The sequence below is a fragment of the Galeopterus variegatus genome, unplaced genomic scaffold (genome assembly GCF_000696425.1).
Source record: "Galeopterus variegatus unplaced genomic scaffold, G_variegatus-3.0.2 Scaffold366, whole genome shotgun sequence".
NCBI classification, from domain to species: domain Eukaryota; kingdom Metazoa; phylum Chordata; class Mammalia; order Dermoptera; family Cynocephalidae; genus Galeopterus; species Galeopterus variegatus.
The window spans coordinates 58,308-64,307 of record NW_007726477.1 but is presented as its reverse complement, the minus strand read 5'-3'; positions in this window follow the sequence as shown (position 1 = coordinate 64,307).

Genomic DNA, 6,000 nt, shown 5'->3' with positions numbered 1-6,000 from the left:
TTTCACATGGTAGATTTTTAAATATCTTAAAATACTAACTTTTTCTTCTCCAGTTCCAACAGTCTCAGTTTCTTTAACTATTCACAGGAGACAGTTTTTAGACCCTTCACAATTCTGGTGTCCTCTTTAGAAAATATGACATGTTAGTAATGATCTCTTTACAATGTATTGCCTAGAACTGAGCAATTTGTTTGACCAGTTTGAAGAACAGTAGACTTACTTTCTGAATTCTAGGTACTACAGATCTATAAATACACTTATAATTACATTAATTTAAGCCAAACTGCCTCATAACTAAGACATCCTTTCTTAAACTTTGGACCACGTGATAATTCTTAAAAATCCACAAGAACAAAATACAATACCTAGGACAACAAAAAAGATAATGAAATGTAACATTAATAGCTAACATTTCATGAGTTACTTTACTATATGCCAGGCATTTTACAGTATTATGTGTTATTGTTTACATCTCATAAAACCCCATGAGGTAGTTTCTGTTATTATCCCCATTAGGCAAATGAAAAAACTGCAGCTTAGAAATGTTAAGAGCTTCCCTGATGTTTCACAACTAGTGCGTGATAAAGTTAGGATTTAAGTTTGACTTAGAAAACTAGGTCTCATTCATTAAAGTCTTGAGAATTCAGGAGCAATTCCCCAGCAGAAAACCAGCTAGATGATTATGGTAAACTGTAACTGTGACAACTAAAGCATTTAAAAAGTTTTGATGATCATTTATAGGAGTTTGTTGAGTTTTTTGTTGTTGTTGCTGCTTTTTAAATGCAAAATTGTGTACTATGAGTCCTTGAATGGAGGTTTATAATGGTGAATGAGGGAGGAATAGAAAATTTTAAATAAAGTCTGACTAGATAAATGTTAAAGAGGAAGAGTTGTGAATAACAAAAGAGCATTACAAATCAGGTGGAAAAAGTGATCTGTGGGATGAGGAAGCCATGGAGAACAGTCTGAGACATGGGGGAATGGAGTTGTGTCAGGTACAGAGAGCCTGGTGGGGAGACTTAGCTGAGATCGGACTAGGTTAATACCACGGAAAGAAAAAATGATGAGGTAAGATAGGGTTTATCTTATTTTCCCAGCCAGGACCCTGAAAGAGTGAGGCAGGTGGCCATGAAGTCAGAGGGATCAGGAGAGGGTAAGTTTCAAAGCCAGAGTCTGGTAGATGCACATATGCTTTGGGATCTGGGTTTATTTTATTTGCAGTGTTTCCCTTCCATGTGGTACATGTAGTAGGGGTTTTCGGGAATGCTTAACAAAGCCAAAAGGGTGTAAGGACATGAACCGTACTCATATTTGTGAGCTACATCAACAGTTCTCAATTCCCACCTTCAAGAACAGCATAAGCTGGGAGTAGGAAGGTTCAGGCAGAAAGAAAAACATCACTTGAGGGAACTACTGCAAAGCAGCCTGAGGATGCATAGCTTGGGTGTTATTTTAGAGTCACAGTTGTGGCTTTCAAATGCAAGGAGGGCATAGAGGAATGACACTGCACACTGTTCATCATCTCTGAATATGCTTAGATTGATGTGAGATGTCTCGAGATGAGCAGGATGAGGATATCCTATCATGTCTGTAGCTACTGAGAGAGGGACAGAAGAACAGAGGAAGTCAGCCAACAAGATTTGGAATAGGTATCAATTTTTTCTAAAGAAGATTAATCAAGACAAGTAAAAAAACCCTACTCATATATAATGGTTAAAAAAAAAACCCAAAGGATATAGAAAGAGTTGGTTGAGAGAAATCATTAGCAAATGGGGATGAGATTGAAGGTGAAGTGGAGAAAGTATATGAACAAAAATGTGGGATCTATTTTACTCGTGAACTCAGTTTTGTAAATTCGATGTGGATCTGTCAGATGTTGACAGATGGACGAAGAAGACATAGAGCTCTATTAAAATGCACAATGCAAATGCTGCATTCCGCACTCGAAAGGGCCACGCCTGCTCCGGGGAACACAAGATCAGTTGTCACGCTCTCTCCACATCCTCTTAAGAATGTTTACGATGTGTCACAAAGATCTCAAACACTTTAAAAAAAAATTAGATTTATATTGGCTTAATAATCACCCTGGCTAAATTCTAAGCTTACCCTGCACATTCTGCATAGGACAGTGTATTTAAAAGGTGCAAAATAATCTCCCTTTACCATTTGTGATTTTGGAAAAGACTTTAAACCATACTTGCTTTCCTTCTGGCGAACACCAGGTGGAGCTCTTATCCAAATTACGTAAAGGCGTCGTCATCTAAATGGAAGAAAGCTACTTTGAACATTTGGCACTTACAACATTTTTATCCATTTAGTCTCTGTGTGGCATAGAAGGCTTCTAACTTTTTACTCGAAAATAAAAAAGAAGAAAAGAAAGACAAAACAAAACAGAGGACCCATATATCAGTAATAAAGAAAGATAGGAGAAGCAGAGTACAAAAAGAAAGAGGGATTCATAATATGTGAATGGAAAACTGGCTTCTTAATAATAAATTCCACTGATAGTGACTTTCAGCATAAAGGGGTTCTAAAGACTTCATACTCTAGAGATCTTGTTCCTAAGCAAGGTAAACATCTCCTTAGCCCTATGAAAGTTGTCAGAATCAAAATGGAGTCAATTGTGTTAAAAAAAAAAAAAAAAAAAAAAAAAAAAACCTGACAGAGTGGAGAAGGCCATGAAGGGAGAGTTCTCATGCACGTATGCCTTGATCACAAGAACTATCTCAAGACTGCAAAAACCGCAGCCTTGTACTGTAGTGGAAACGGACTCGGCAAGAAGCGACCGTCACTCGGAAGGTTGGGTCCCATGTTGGGACCTAAAACTGCATGGGCTCTAAAAGATTTTAGACACAGTTTTTTTCTTGGCATGCATTTCTCTGGGTTCCCTCTTTTCCCATGGTTATTTGATATTTTGAACCTTGGTTATGGGGCAAGATGACATTATTTACATAAATGTAAAGTTGTTTTCCAGCCAGCCTGGAGCTGCAGACTTGCCAGGAGACACATACTATCCAGACCCTGAGAAACCAAGTAGACATCAATAAAGCTGTGTTGATTCTACCCCTCCAGCAGGACCATGAGATAACAGCCAGGATGGGAGCAAAAACCAGACAGAGCCTTGGCGAGACCTTTCCCCTGGCTCCTTGCACAGAGCCCCCACGGCTCACATCCCCCTTCCTCCTGCTTTTCCTTTCCCACCTTCCATTCCCTCAGCCCTCTCTTTAAAAATCCCTCTAGTAAATCTGAGTCTTGGAGATGGCTTTAGCCTGGCCATTCTCCTGCAAGTTTACCAGAGAGATGGTTAGCCCAACATCTCTACTCACGTGACTTCCATTTTCACCAACATTTGACTTCTGAGTGGTTTGCTTTTGGAAAGGTGCAGGCAGCTGGACCTGTACCCGGTATCAAATTTTAGCGATCTGAGCCAGGAGTTGAGTGGCTCCAGTAAAAGTATAATGGGCAAAAAATCAAAACTGATATAAAATAATAATTTGATTCCACTTCTCTAATGGTCTTAGCATTATTCTTGCTGACATCAATGTCCCCAGACTTATCTTGTCTGAACAATTGGCTAAAAAGTCATTATCATTAAAAAAAAAACAAAACACACACACACAATCTCTTAAGTTTTATAAAATTAATTTTATTTTTTTTAATGAAAGATAAATTTTGATTGTGTTAAGCCACTGAACTTTTGGCATCATTTGTTACAGCAGCTAGCCCTCCCTGACCCATACAATCTTTGCCTTGTGCCCTTAAAGCTGGGTTGCCCCAGAGTCTTGTCCACTTAACACACATTCCCTTGGGGCTCCTATTCAAACTTAGGACTTTAAATACCATCTCCCTACAGCCTGATGACTCAAAAACATACATTTTCAGCTCACACCTTTCTTGAACTCCAGGCTAGTATGACCAATTGGATGAACAAATCCACTGGGATGTTCATGGGCATCTCAAACTCTCCTTGTCCAAAGTGAGACACCCACTTTTCCTCCCCAAACCTGCTGCCCCTGTAGTTCCCCCTGTTTGGGTTGAATTCAACTCCATCCTTCTAGTTGCTCACACCAAACTTCTCTTTCACACCCACATTTAATCCACCAAAATTTTTTGTTGGCTCTACCTTGCAAATATATTCAAAATATGACCTCTTCTTACTTGCATCTGTGCCAGAACCCTGCCCTAAGCCACCATCCTCTCTTGCCTGAATGAATGACTTGCTAGCTGGTCTCTCTGTTTTCTTCTTTGCCTCTTCCTCTTTCTTTTTATTTTAGTTTCTTCAAATAATCTTAGCAGTTAATAGTGACAGGAAAAACCTGTATGAAAAATACTGAAGGCAATATTCCAATTTTGCTTTTAGAGAAAAACAAAAACAAAAACAAAAACAATTTGGTTCTTTAAAGAAAGCTAGAAGGGCCTGGGTGCAAGTTAAGAAGTTATCAGGATAGTTCAGATGAAAGGGAATGAGAGGAGTGGCGGTGAGAACAGAAGGGTTTTAAATAGCTTGTGTTGATTCTTATACAACAGCCTCTTCAAGTTCACAGGTGCTTGTGGCCGACTTGCTGCAACTGTAGGAGACTGTGTTTGCATCATTTGTAGAGGAAGCAGCAGTGTTAACGTTTTGTACAAATGCTTCTCCTTTACTGGGTTTGCTTATGGGCATTTGAAGTGATTTTGCTTGTTCCATTGTTTTCCTTCTGTTTTTCGTATCTTTTAATTTTTTTTTTTTTTTTTTTTTTTTTCTTAGGTTCTATGTGCCTATTGTGAGCCTTCTAATGGCATCATTTCTATCTCAATCAGGATCTGGTCAGTAATGCCATTTCCTTTCCAGATATGGCCTTAACCATCTTACTACCTTCTGTCTTACTTCTCCCCTCTGGGTCCCTAATGCTTCAGGCAACTTAAGCTATTCAGTGTTTCCCTTGGATGTACCATGCCTTCTTTCCTGTGGGACAAGATTAGTTCATGACATTTTCACCACTTTTATACCCATCTCCCCCAAATCCACAGAATCTAAGAGTAGTAATAGCAGACTTACGATGGGCCAGTCACTATGCTAAGTGTTTAAGGTCATGATATTATTTTAACCTCACATCCTATAAGGTAGACCCTTTTTTATTATCCCTATTATACTGACTATGTGTCCAGACCCACTCTGAGGGCTCAGACCCCAGCTTCTGCAGGTTTTGTTGCTAATGCTGGCCCTGCAACCTTCTGCAGATGGCCCCTCACCAGTAAGGAGAGCTGAAAGGCTCCCAGAGTTTTGTGTCCCCCTTCCCCCATGGCCAGTAACGAAGGGGACTGATGTGAGAACACAAGCACCCAGACAGTTTACCTCAAGGTGGGAGAGACTGAAGTGGGCTTTATGCTCCGGGGCTCTCCTATGATCAGGCTGAGCTGGCTTCTTCTTTTCCCCATTCTGCTTCCCAACTCCCTCCCCTTTTCTGCCAGCAGCACTTCCCCAGTAAATCACCTCTTCCTGAATCCTTGCTTCGTGATCTGTGTCTGGGGAAACCTGACCTGAGACTCTTGCCTGGTTAGTATAAGATACAGTTGAGATTTGAACCCAAGCAGTCTAACTCCAATCCTATTTTAGAATTCCAATCCCTCTGTTATATTGCCTGTCATGTTGGTGTGAAGATTCCGTATCACTATTGTTTTCTTAGCATTCTATTAGAAATTTTACTAGACTAATTTTGAATCTGTATCTTTGATACTTGCTCACAGTTCTCAGTATGATACTGGGAACATTCAAAGTCCTTTCTCATGATGGGTGAAGTTGCATTTGGAGCATCTTGAAACACTCTGATAAGTGTCTTGAACTTTTTCCTGGATGGTCCCATAGCCCTTTAGATATACATATTTCTACTATGCCATGGGGATAATTATTTTAAAAATTTTCTTGATCTACTGCTCCCCTATTAGACTGTGAGCTCTTGGGGGCATGGACCCCATTTCCCAGTGCAAAGCACAGTGTCTAAAATGGAGGTTGATGGAGTT